Raw genomic sequence first — 14673 nt, 5'->3', positions numbered from 1 at the left:
TTCCAATGTAATCAAAATTGATCCAGGGCCTACACGATTTGCTGTTATTCAAGTCCATGATATACAATCAGCTTTTGAGCTCTTTTTACCCCAAGCAATAGAGAAGATTGTACTGGACATGGTCAACTTGGAGGGGAGCTGTGTGTTTCAAGAGAACTGGAAGCCACTGGATCGGATTGACTTGCATGCATACATTGGATTGCTAATATTAGCTGGAGTGTACAAAATAACGTTTTGGCTGTTTTTACTTGATTCTTTGACTGTCTTGAGTGTGTTTAAACTGTGCGGGTCAATCTGACCCATACCACATTGGATGTAAAAAAATAATAATCTGCAAAGCACAAGGGTTAAAACAAGTAAATAAACTTTAACTCGGTTATCATTCATTTGCATTACACGGTCATTGTGTGATAGGAAATTATAGTTCAAAAAATGCTTTCCAGTTTCACTGACTCACCCAATATTGCGCAGCTCACTCGCTGGTGATGGCCGGAGTGATGGCTGATAAGTTCGTGCCATAAGCCTGTCTCTCTCTTGTTTTACTTTGTAAAACATTATTTGTGAATTGATCCAATATTTTGGTAGCCTACAGCATATGGATTAGAGTCTTCTCTTTTCAGCAGGAGCCATTTACTTTTCAACCTGTGTTTTGCCTGGATTGTATTTGAAATATTGCGTACGGCCTGTTTTGTCTGCATACTGTTGACAGATTTGCTGCACGTAGACAGGAGGCTATGCCTTTTTATTGGGTTACACACAATCCACAGCTCGACTATTTCTAAAAATAAGATATTGATCCTCTGTGGCTAAATTATAGGCCTTCTCATGGTGTAGTAGGCCACTCTGGATTTATTTCTGAACAGACAGCAGTAATTATATAACTTCGGCAAATGTATTTCAATTGATCACGGGTGCTGCAGCTCCTCCAGAACAATCCACGCGGCTATGAATCTATAAGGAAATAAATGAAGAAGTGCAACGCTGGAGAGAGGGAGAGAGATCAAATAAAGTTAATCGCATTCTAGTTCTGTGAAAGATACAGACGCACTTCTCACACAGCTATGGCCACGCGTTGGTCTCAAACATAGGTTACAATGTTGCGCAAACTATAAATCCGGCCCAGCCCAACCCGAATCAACGAAGAGGCAACTTGAATGAACTTAGATCGCTTTTATTAGAATTTGTACATTGCAAATAGGTTCTGGAAAGAAACAGTCCAAAGGGCTCAAATTAAGCACCGTGTAGGGCGAATACCGCTAAGAATAGGCTATACGTCATAGTGGGGCGCATATATTTTATTGTGTTTGTTATTATATAAAGCTATGGTTGTTGATGTCAGTGGCGACCGGTCATTCAGGGCAGTTGAGAGCCCCAACCTGTTTTGAGCCCGACCTGTTAAGCAACAACAACAACAACGCATGTTTTGCATGTTATTTTGGTATTAATATGTGTCACATAGCATACAAACATGATCTCTTGTTTTTCTTTCTTGAGTAAGGCAGCTCCAAAATGCAGGTGATTCAGCCTAGCTCAGTACTTTCTATGGTGGTGGGGAAGCCAGCTGAAAATATGGAGTATAGCGGTTGGTTATGTTCTCTAGTTGTGCAGTGATTGGCTCAGTGTTCTGTCACTCATGGGGACACTACATCGCCACAAAATCTAGTGCCCATCCAAGAATGTTCAAGGTCATTGGCCACAGATAAAAGGACATCAAATCAAATCAATATAAATCACGTTATATCTACTTTAGCTTTGATTGGACTGATCATGTCAACATCATACTTTCAAAAATCTTAGCTAGCAAGCTAGACAAACTGTCATCATCATGAATCATCATGAATCAAGTCGACAATCTACTGGCAAATCCTTTTCAATGCTTGTCATATGAAGAGAAATTATAGATAAAACATATCAGTGCTCATCGGCCATTGGACATCAACATTACACAAGTTGGAAATCGCAAATTCAACAATGAGTGGTTTGTTAGGAATCAGTGGCTAACTGCAAGCATTGCAAAGCAATCACTAGCCTGCTACTCAGTGGAGTGGGGGTGTGGTCCAAGTCTGGGTTTAAGGGTCTATTTTCCAAGCTTAAAAGGATAAACATTCACATGCCATGGGGCAGAAAAGGTTGAATAATCCAGCATGATTTCTGCCACGTTCAAAACAACTGGAAACTCTGAACTGGGAAATCTCAGACTTCAGTGAGTTCAAGAAAACTGGGAACTCTGAAAAAAAAACGAGCTCAGACTGGGAAAATACGTTTTTAATGGTCATTGAACTCGGAATTCCATGTTAGGAACTCGGGCCTCTTTCTAGAGCTCCGACCTGACGATCACTGACTTCATGATTCAACCTTGTTTTTTGTCTTGAAAGCACCATAAACCCAGAGAATGCCAGACTTTGATGACAAAGTTTGATGACAAAATTTTCCCACAAGAAGGACCGCCGCGCTACCTTCCTGTTCATTAGAGCACAGCACAAGGTGAGTCCAAAAATGCAAAAATGCAAAAATGATGTAATATACCAGGGAGACATGTATACTGTAGCTAAGAAAGTAATACTAAGTGTGTGTTGTGTAGGAAGCTGTTATTAGCCCATGTGCCTCACGTTAATAATTTGGTCCCTTTCCCCCTCATAACTTAGCCTACTGTTCTGACTTGGTGGTGCACATGTAGCCTATAGCCTGTTTTAGAGAAATGTAATCATCAAATATTGTTAGAGCTTTCATTGTCTGCTTATATGCACCCTTTATTTATCCTACGGTTCTGACTTGGTGTACAGGGAGAATAGTGCTGAACAAATAGTTATATTGACTATGTCCGTCCTAGCTCGCTCATTAATGTCTTAATTGAAATTACGGATTGCCTCTTATACGCTCATTGTTCCATTATGCCATAGTTTGTACATCTCAATTGTCAGTAGAAACCACATTTGTTTAAGCAAGTGAGCCATATCAGCTATGTTTTTTTTTAAAGGCCATAAATGAGGCTGAATGAACTGTTTCGCTGCCAGACAGGGCTCTGCTGATAGCCAGGTGTAGCAGTGGTAAGGTGTTGGGACTGCTGTTGGGACTCTGCTGATAGCCAGGCGTAGCGGTGGTAAGGTGTTGGGACTGCTGTTGGGACTCTGCTGATAGCCAGGTGTAGCGGTGGTAAGGATTCACTCCATGGTGCTGAAAAGAAAGCTCTGCTGTTGGGACAGCTTTATGTAGGCCCTAACAGTTTGTGGGCATCGTTTCTCACTGTTATAGTGCAATTAATGTATTGTTTAGTGTTGTGTTGGTAGCGGCTTTGCTGGCATGCATCAACATTTTGGGGGGGGAGTTTGCCCCACCAAGATTTACATGCTAAAATCGCCACTGGTTGATGTGTAAAGCAAAAAAAAAAATCCAGCTTGCACAGCAAGATATTTCGGAGGAATTTAGAGCAGACTGAAATGGCTTGTTAACTTGAGCTAGCTAACCAGCTAGCTAGCAAACATTAGCCAGCTAGCTAGGTTAGCTAAGAACACATGCAGCGATTCAACCTTGTCTAGCAATAAAGATATTTATAAACAAATCAAGGTAGCTACCCAGCAGCTTCTGAAAATAGTATTCCACTTCACAGCAGCTTCAAGAAGATATTTACTAAAACAGTCTGAGTTTAATGTCTCTCAGCCGACAGCATGAGGTTGGCACCTGAAACGGATCATTTGAATATACAGTAGACATAAGCTATTAATGTAAAGAAATACAGTATGTTAGAGTCATTTTTATAGGACGCTTCCAATTACAGTTAATGACAGTATTTTCCAGCATTTTACCTATAATGCAGTGCAATCTACAACACATTAATGCTGTAAAACACATTTAGGCCTATGGTATTTTGCTGTGCATTCTACAGGGTTTTACTGTTGAAATTACAGAAAAGTCTTACAGTGTAGGCTGTACATTAAGCTGATTCTGTTTTTAAAAGTTTTGCCTGAGGCCTCCTGAGTGGCGCAGCAGTCTAAGGCACTGCATCGCAGTGCTTGAGGCATCACTACAGCCCCGGGTTCGATCCCAGGCTGTGTCACAGCTGGCCGTGACCGGGAGACCCATGAGGCGGCGCACAATTGGCCCAGCGTCGTCCGGGTTAGGGGAGGGTTTGGCCAGCCGGGATTTCCTTGTCCCATCGCGCTCTAGCGACTCCTTGTGGCGGGCCGGGTGCCTGCAAGCTGACTTCGGTCGCCAGCTGGACAGTGTTTCCTCCGACGGTGCAGCTGGCTTCCGGTTTAAGCAAGCAGTGTGTCAAGAAGCAGTGAGGCTTGGCAGGGTCGTGTTTCGGAGGATGCATGGCTCTCGACCTTCGCCTCTCGCGAGTCCATAGGGGAGTTGCAGCGATGTAACTACCAATTGGATATCACGAAAAAGGGATAAATAAAAGGTTTGCCTGTTGTGTACCGCACACATTTTATGAAGCATCTTACCTTGTTTCAAAGTAGGTTAGCTAAAATCAGACCATATGTTGAGCTATTTATTTTATAAACACTTCCTTATGCTATTGAAACCAGCATTTTCTATTGTTCTATTGGTTTTCCAAATCAATGTTCTTTCATTGTCCAGCAGGCAAAGACCTAGTCATATTAGAAACCCATGCTAGTTGTTACATCTTTAGATCTCCCCTCTTTCTAAATTTCTAATGGATATTTTCATCTCTGTCACATGGAACCCTTTTTAGAACAGTGTGTTCCCGCTAATTGCATTCTGGAACATTTGCGTGTAGCCTACTGCCGTGTGCACATTGCTGTGCTTATAATGTGAAGAAAATAATAGTTTATCAATATTCTGATCTGTTGTATTAGTTTAATTGCTTTTTTTGTATGAATTTTGGATCTATCATCCAAGAACTGTCCCAGAGTCTGTTTGAACCATACCAGACATATATTTTTTAATCGTCCCTGGGAGCCCTGTCTACATCCTCCGAGAGAAAGCACATTGTTCGAGCCTCTCTCCCTCTCTGAAACGGTTGGATGATTATTTATCAGTTTCTCTCCCTTGCTGTGTTGGCTCTAGTAGGTTAATGAGTGATAGGACTGGGGCAGTCAGATACAACGAATGAGGCAAACAGGAATTATGGGGGAGAAGTATGTAGTTAGCTAGTGCTAGTTAATTAGTTTGTTGTTATCACATCACTTGTCATGACTGCCTGCTGTAGCGCTCTCTCAACAACAATGATTGTGCTCAACACACACACAGACCTCAGGTCCTCCCATTCCCCACCACTCACTGACGCAATTACTCAGCAACAGCCTACCTCACTGCCTGATAGTCAGTAGTAGCAGGCAGGCACGCGACAACAAGTCCCACAAACCATTGCGTTTCCACGTGGCCAGTTCACGCGTTGGTCTGGGTACGTTGCCAAGGAGAAGAGGCTAGCACACACTTTACCAAAACACTAAGGACGCTTCTTGCATTTTATCTTAAGCGCTGTGTACAAGCTCAGAAGCCGAGGAACAACACCCTAAAATTGTGAGTTCTGAGAAAATATTTAAAAAAGAAAGAAAGACCAGCAATAAGAAACGTCTTGCCTGAACAAGAGGGACAGTTGAGCGGACTATAAATATGGGCATATTGTGGACATGATTGAAAAAATACAGTGTTGTGTAGGTTAATTCTAAATCACAAATAGGGCTAAATAACAGTCTCTAATAATTGAAGGCCAGGTGTTTGTCAAATTAAAATATTATTCTAGCCCTCAATATTCTTTAATCATACATATGTGAGACATTGATATCAACATAGCTTTAAATGTAAAGTTAAATCGAGTTTTATTCATTTTAAATGCAAGACATCCTAACTTATTAGGCCTGTGTCCAATTATATGTCAGTGACAGTTGTTTTTGCCCATAGACTCCTATCAGTGCCAAAAAGGACAGACTCCTCATTCAAAACGCACATTTCTTTGTGGTTATTAGGCTATCGCTATTGCTATCACGGGGCATGTGTGAGTATTTCAGCTTTATTATTGACCTTCAGTAGCTTTTTAATGTCATCTACCCTCCATACATCTTTGTAATTCCTCCTAACCCGTTTCTAAACGATTACAATACTGTGAAAGCTTAGTAGACTCCAGCAATCAGTTACATAGCAATCGGGTCGCAACTGTTGATAAAACAAGTTTACTGGAGAACGGAGACCAAGTAGAGACTTTCGGACAAGGTGGATAATTGTATAATATGAGGCAGTTTATTCAGAGGTAAAGATATCGGTAAATAGCGTGCACGGACCCGTTCGTCAACCTCGTAGGGAGATATCTGAGAGAGCGAGCCCCTAAACATTGTGTGCTGACATTTTATACAATAAAATAAAGTAGGTTGATTCTAGTAGTTCTGATCTTCTGATTGGTCCTGATGAGTTGGTCGAGGTCACTTCCATTGCATTGGCTCTGAGTCGGGTTCTCTGTCTTCAGATGTTCAGCCTAAGAGAAGGGGGTTTTTGTGTGTGTGTGCTTAACAATGATGATGTGTGTGTGTGTGTGTGTGCGTGTGTGTATGTGTGTGTGTGTGTGTGTGTGTGTGTATGTGTGTGTGTGTGTATGTGTGTGTATGTGTGTGTGTGTGTATGTGTGTATGTTTAACAATGATGATGTGTGTGTGTGTGTGTGTGTGTATGTGTGTGTGTGTGTGGGGGTGTGTGTGTGTATGTCCTCAGAGCAATAACTTGTGAGTTGGGAGAACTGAGAGACCTATGGCGTGGGTGTTGTCCATAGCCACCTGCTGATAAGGCCGACAAGATAGAAGTCTTTGTGCATTGTATTAAATCCAAAGGCCCAACACAAGATGGGTCATGCACAAGATTTTAGTCAGACCAAGCTATAACATTATATATATTTACTACGACAAATCCCTCTCTTCACGTCTCCCCAGAGACGTGACCAAGTAACAGTAAAGAAGGAAAACTTAAGACGTGACACAAGCTAACAGTGTAATTGGCAAAATAGGGAAAACTTTATCAGAAGATAAAGTTTTGATTCCCCCTCCTCACGTCTCACAAGAGACGTGACATAAAGCTGAAATGCTGCAATTTGGCAAAATAGAGAAAACTTTATCAGAAGATAAAGTTTTAATTCCCCCTCTTCACGTCTCACAAGAGACGTGACAAAAAGCTTAAATGCTGCAATTGGCAAAATAGGGAAAACTTTATCAAAAGATAAAGTTTTACATTCCCCCTCTTCACGTCTCACAAGAGACGTGACAAAAGCTTAAATGCTATTCATCATCCAGATATCCTTGGTCAGCATCGTCAATAGCAAGCAAAGGAAACATCTGACCGTTATCTGCAGGATGTGGATCAATAGCGGTGGTTATAATCCTGGTTGTCAGCGTCCGTATGCATGGAATGCAACAGCATCCACAAAGCACTAGAATTGCAGCAAAATTGAGATGGATACAAGTATAGAAGAAACAAGCGTTTTATATTTACCAAACGCATCCATCCAAGAGTCCCACATTGAAGTGTCCACCCCTGAGTGGCTCTTCATCTTACCATTAAGAGTTCGTAACCCTTCCAGGGCAATTATCAAACTGCCATCTGTGGCTGTATTGTTGGGAATAAAGGTACAACATTGTTCACCAAACATAGCACATACTCCTCCTTTTTCAGCCAGGAGCATGTCGACAGCAATACGATTTTGGAAAGCCATGAGAGAGGTTGCAGCCAACTGGCCATGCACCGCCTCAAAACCTTGTTGTGTCCAATTGCCTAATTTTAACATTAATGTATGCAGTTAATTCTATCGACGTTTTTATTAATAGTACAACAGTCAGCACCCAAAAGGACGAGCCCCCAAAAACTGTACTCCATGTACCCATGTTCAAGGACAGTTTCACAGACAACAAAGAGAGAGTGTTCTTATCAGCCTGTTATGCGAAACAATCCATATCAGTATAGTGCTCCTCATTAATGCATTCCTTCCAAGCTATTCATCACATACAGATCCAAAAAAATAAAACCCAACAATTTTATGGTGTCACTCTAAACAGAGTATAATCACCCTTAAGAATAACAGGATATGGAAATTAAATCACAACATTTAATGTTAATAGAAAATAAAAATAATAATTTTAACCCTCTATTCCTCCCCTACACCTAACATGTACTGAGTTGGCTACCAGCCACCCAGGAATCCTTTACCTTCACATCAGGAAGAATAAACAATCACAGTGGTTAGTAAAAACGTAAGGTAATAAATGAGCAAGAACTGAAAATAAATGCGTGTATGTATTTTACTAGGCAAAACATGGATCATCCAGCTTGGTCTCAGAGTCAGTAGCAGAGTCACCTGCATCATCCTGGGCCGGTAACAACAGCATCATACCTGACGCCTGCACCACTCCTACCACTGACCTCCTGAGACAGGGGACGATGCAAGCAGCACAACACATTAACAGCAAAAACACAATTACTAGGGTCAGAAATCCAGTAACCACCATAGAAGAGTACTCACCAAACCAGTCACTCAGCCAGGAAATAAGGCAACATCCACAAAGAACAAGTATACCCATAGAGGCCATAACTTCACCCAGAATAGTCACAACAATAGTTTTCCATTTACCAAATACGTTATCAAACCAACCGTTTATGGAGCTATCAATACCAGAGTTCTCAACCAGTTCGTTCGCCAGCGTGGTGATGGTCACTCAAGCGCTTTGGTCACGGGCCCGTCCGGTGCTATATTGTTGGAGATGAAAGTACAGCACATATATCCAAACAGAACACAAACCCCGTCCCGCTCAGCCAAAAGCATATCTAAAGCTATTCTATTCTGCCATGTCATTAAGCTAGTTGCCGCTGTCTGCTCAGCTAATCCCTTTATTGCATCACGAGTGTGGTTAATAAATCTTTTGCTGGTTATATTAAATATAATTTATCCAATCTACATTTTTATTAATTGTTTGACCACCAGAAAATACTTGATTCAAACCCAGCTGCGATCTGATTGTGGATCCCATCAATATATATCCTTTCATCAAAGGATCCCGGGAGGAGGTCCTACTTTCTATGTGACAACTCACCAATCTCTGACACGTTTGATTGTTTGCGTATGTAGGTGAGTTCACAATCAGTTATCACCACACATCCATCAGATGTCAGCACGGGCCTGGTTTTGGCTCCTATAATCCTCTTGCTGCAACAAAGAGGAGAGATTTAGTCATGGTCTCTTTAAGTGTGACATTCTCTGTGTGGGAGCAGGAGCTAAGATGCCCTACCCTGTATCCTATCCTTACTAGTCCTAGAAAAACAATAATAAGAATCCCCTGTGACTTCAAACTGAGGCAACCCAGGTCGGGATGACTTTGTTATCGGGGGAAACAGATAGTGCAAGTTACCATAAGACTCTTTCACCACATTCCCAGGTGGCTTGCATGGAGGAAAAACCTGACAGAGAGTTAAAGCCTGTCAAGGGGAACGGAGTAGTTGTTATCCCTGGTTTGGCTGTCCTACAGGCAAAACAGTCCTCTTTAGACATAGTTTTTTTCCCGTATACTGAATCCATTCCAACCACAGGTTAAGATTTCTATACCCCGTTTCCACCTGTACTACTTCCTCCAGGTCCATAGTTTTGCACTATCTTTATCACAGCCCCGGTCTCACTACCTCCCTCAGAGAGGTTTACTCTAGAATTTCCCCTTTCCCTACGTCTAGCTGTCTCCTATGCCTTTTCAACTTGTGTTAGGTTAACTACCACTTCTGGCTGAAACAGGAGGGTCCGTGTGTGTTAGGAATATGGCCCCCACAATCAGACAGCTACCTACCGTCGGGAGACCTGTGAATCCCCACCCTTGCCCTGAGAACATGTCAGATGCCAGAGGCCAACCCATTGCTTTACCTTCTATCGAACTCACACAGGGATGATCAGACAGGGTAAGGGAATCTTCGTTAAGGAGGCAACCCCCGAACCATAGTGGTGATCGGATCTTTCTCCTAACTCTGTGTTTGTTCGTCAGGTGTAGCTGGTTTTGTACAGTGTGTGACATGCACCCAGATGGATCTCTCAGCTATTCTGCTGGCAAAGGCAGTACTTGGTAGGGCCCTTCCCGCCAGGCCTGATTCAGTCTCCTGGTTAGATAGAGTGGGTCACCTTCTCCTTTAGTTCACCTGTGGGGCACAAAACCTCTGACATACAGGTGTGGTTAATAAACTATCATACATGTTTTTTTTTTTTTTTAAGTATTTTGTCCTCTCCTTCGTATATATTTAATAAAGTATTTTGTCCTCTCCTTCGTATATATTTAATATTTAATCCAACCATCCCCCTCTTTGACACATGATTTGGCCATGTGTCAATATTACCACCTACCTAAACAAACACTTTAGTTAATATTGGTATTTCATTATCCAATTGCCATTCCTCCACTCTCTCTTCTGTTATTTATGGTTCAAATCAAATATATTATTACCAAATTATAATCTTCTTCACAATTTTCACAGTACTATAAATTACCCTCAACTTAGTAAAATAAACTATCTTAAAGTCTTCCTCTCATGCCTTTAGAATGTACTAGTGTGGATGATTAATTAACACCAGAATGTTAAAACAGAGTTCAGAAGCCATTGAAATCATTTAACGAACTGTTTAATCCCATAGTATACTAAACAATTACCATTATTCTAAATATTTCATAAATGTTAGTTATCCCAAGTGTTCATTAAGTCCTCATGACATTCATTCTCATAAGAAATCATATATACCCCAAACTCAGCCAAAACCTAAAAAATCCATAAAATTCACTGTGTGCACCTTTAAGACCTATAACCCTTGACCTGCTGAAAACCCCCCAAAATTGAAACAAGGCTTTATAAACATCATACTAGGTGTGTTGTTTTTATTTGAAAACCCAATTTGAAAAACAACCACAAATAGCCAGGCCTTAATTTGGTAGCTCACTTTCATGACCTAAATACGGCCTAACTTCACTACTGCTCCCCTAGCCCTTGGCAACATTCCAACGAGATGAGCTAATCTCTTTCTCCTGGTTATCCCCAGTCTTAACCCATCAATAATTGTTTGTATCAATCTAATTCCTCATAACTAATCTATAAAACCACTCAAAATTCCTCGCGTATACAATTATTATTTAATTGATTACCCTAACTCTGCTACATGTACCAAACATTTATATTTTCCCGCTAAACCATTTCAGTTCGCTATTCAATTTATTTAACTGTTCTCTCTGATTATGCCCTAATTAATAAAACAAATACTTGCTATCGTTGATTAGCATACATTTAATAATGTTCCTACCATCTGAACTGTACTGTCTCTCACCCTCCCCCTTGCTCCTTCGGGAGAGCGCATGGTAACCTTATAACATATTTTCATAGACTTTTCTAGAATACTTCTATTTAAGCTATCTAATTCAACCTTTCACATCCACATAGTAATCTAGGTATATAGCCCCACTGCGAAAGCTTTGTCTACTGTCCCTACCTGTGTTCGAACCAGGGACATCGCCAGTCACTCCACACCATCTACGATTCTCACAAAGTAAATACTTTCACGTCGCACATCCAGCCACGTCATCACCCCCGTCTAGCCAGCCCTTCCGTCTCAAACACCCTAGTAGCCTAAATAAAACACACTCTAACAGCGTTCTGCATTTTCCTCTATCATCGGGTTTAAGAACTAACGTAACAACATTAACTATTCTCTATTGCTGTAGTAACGTCTTGTTTGGTTCAGTTTATTTATTACGGAGTGTCCATAATACTATAATAATACATAATCGAATTCCCCTCATGCATACAGATTTCACCTTATGCCATTGAAATGCCAAATAAACCATAATAGTTCAATGGAGCCCCCTATTGGCTCTCCCCTACCTATACATTACTTCTACAACCACTTTAGTTATGGTCCGATTACAAATTAAACCTTATCACATGATCAAACAACGCCACAACCTTAAACTCATATGGGGCGGCAGGCAGCTTAGTGATCAGTAGCGCCGCGCCAAGAACCGAGAGGTCGCCGGTTCCAATCCCCGAGCCGACCAGGCGAAAAATCTGCCGATGTGCCCTCGAGCAAGGCACTCAACCCCAATCGCTCCTGCAAGTCGCTCTGGACAAGAGCGTCTGCCAAATCACCGCAAATGTAAATGTTCTCTACTTTCTCACCCATCTCATCCCTCGTCAGAAACCCACAGGCACCTCTCAAATAATCACCCCGTGGTGTTCCCAGCCAACTCCAGTCTTTCCTCGCTCCAAAAGCCACACTTTCGCTCTCTCCAGCCCCTCCCCTCGCAACTCTCTCTTTCTCTCTCACTGCTCATTTCTCCTTTACACACCTTATGTATCTGTTTTAAGCATGGATTTGAGTTTATCTGCGTCCAGACGTCCCTCAAAACCATACCTCTCCCTCCACCTAATGTCTAGAACTCTGCCACAGTTAAACTTCTACCTCCTCGCAACCTATAGGGTAGGACCTCCCCTAATAGGGTTTATGCAAAAGGTCTCAGTTCAAACTGGGTCCCTTTAGGAATCTAGTTGTGGGTCAAATCTTATCCACCAATGCGTCAATCCGTAGTTCGACACATTCTGGATACGTTTATCTTTATTCCTTATTCCTTATTCCTTATTCCTTAATTCCTTAGTATAAAACACAATACCAGATATCTCATGTATGCCTTAATTCATTAGGATGGAAAATTATTTAACAAGTATTCATACTCACGCTCAGTACTACTGATCATATAATTTGGTATTGGTCTATAATACAATATGCAAGATTTCGTTTTAACAGGCTCTGCATACCTTTTTAGAAGAGCGCGCTCTGATCAGGTTTCCTGAGCCAAGACGAATAGTTGATTTCTCCAGGATTTTCAGGTCACTCTTCCGTCTGTTTTTAGATCGATGATTTGCCTTTTCCTCTCGCACCAACTTTTAGATCGAATTAAAAAACCATTCGGCACCACTCCCGCTCTATCCTGTATTTTTTTTGATCTAGATATTCATTAAACTTGAGTTTTGGGACGGTAGTGGTTGCCATGGTTATACAGTTTTTTTAGACTATCTTGGTGCTCTTAGCCCGTCACTGGCCGAATCCAGCAATGTATTCTTGGCGCTGACTGAGATTTATCTCTGATGTCCCACCCTCGTACACAAAAATGTTCAATACTTTATTATTAGGAATTATTTTGCAAAAGGTATTATTGTTTTTCAATTATTCGAATTATTATATATTTTCCCAAAAGGTATCAGAACCGCCCTTTTGGAACAATATATTAACAAACTCAAGCGCTCCCAAAATAATTATCAATTTAATTTTAGGAATTATTTAGCAAAAGTTATTATTGTTTTTCAGTTATTCGAGTTATTATATATTTTCCCAAAAGGTATCAGAACCGCCCTTTTGGAACAATATATTAACAAACTCAAGCGCTCCCAAAATAATTATCAATTTAATTTTAGGAATTATTTAGCAAAAGTTATTATTGTTTTTCAGTTATTCGAGTTATTATATATTTTCCCAAAAGGTATCAGAATCGCCCTTTTGGAACAATATATTAACAAACTTGAGCGCTTCCAAAATAATTATCAATCTAATTTTAGGAATTATGAAAATACCAACACCACAAGAGGGAAAATGTTCAAGTCAGCTTTTAGCGCAGCGGCTACATAACAGGCAAAATAGGACTCGGTGGTCCTCTTAAAAGTTATCCACTAGTTAGTCTCATGAAACGGCCAATCTTACACAACATTCAGGTTATCATTTCAACAATTACATTTTCATTACATATCAGCATCAACACACGAATTCAGTTTAAGTTCCTCACAGTACATATAGTTGAGTGCCACGTCAACCAATTGCCCGACTATCTGAACTTGTATTTTTATTTTTATTTTTTTGATTCTCCTCAAGGAGACTCCCAGTCGTTTAAACCATTCAACTGGCGTCTAGTCGGGAGAACCTTTTCTGGACTTGGATTCTCACGGAATTAACTCAACCCGACTATCTGAATCTTTTTATCAAGTCACCAGATCCTTCTCTTGTGGATCAAATAAAAGGGGTCCATCGCTTGTGGACCAAAACCTCTGTAATAGGCTCCTCACTAGAAAGCCGCATTTCAACAGAAAATAAAACCACTGTAACTAGACTTCTTCTCTTAGAGTCACATTTCAACAGTAAAAACCTAAGCAACACACGAATTCAGTTTAAGTTCCTCACAGTACATATAGTTGAGTGCCACGTCAACCAATTGCCCGACTATCTGAACTTGTATTTTTATTTTTATTTTTTTTGATTCTCCTCAAGGAGACTCCCAGTCGTTTAAACCATTCAACTGGCGTCTAGTCGGGAGAACCTTTTCTGGACTTGGATTCTCACGGAATTAACTCAACCCGACTATCTGAATCTTTTTATCAAGTCACCAGATCCTTCTCTTGTGGATCAAATAAAAGGGGTCCATCGCTTGTGGACCAAAACCTCTGTAATAGGCTCCTCACTAGAAAGCCGCATTTCAACAGAAAATAAAACCACTGTAACTAGACTTCTTCTCTTAGAGTCACATTTCAACAGTAAAAACCTAAAGAATTCAGATATCTTTACATATGTGCCTTTTGAGTCATAATAGATATGTTATAAATTTTACAGTAATCCATACTCACGCCCAGTACTTACTGATCATAATTTAGTTTATCCTACAATACAAT

At 40.8% G+C, this 14673-nt stretch overlaps 1 pseudogene; it reads left to right on the top strand.

Moving 5' to 3' along the window:
* The first annotated feature begins 5397 nt into the window (after positions 1–5397).
* LOC121549425 overlaps positions 5398–14673 on the top strand; it is a 36080-nt pseudogene continuing 26804 nt past the window's right edge.

This window comes from Coregonus clupeaformis, chromosome 34 (genome assembly GCF_020615455.1).
Source record: "Coregonus clupeaformis isolate EN_2021a chromosome 34, ASM2061545v1, whole genome shotgun sequence".
Taxonomy (NCBI): Eukaryota; Metazoa; Chordata; class Actinopteri; order Salmoniformes; family Salmonidae; genus Coregonus; species Coregonus clupeaformis.
This window is presented reverse-complemented; position numbering and strand designations above follow the sequence as displayed.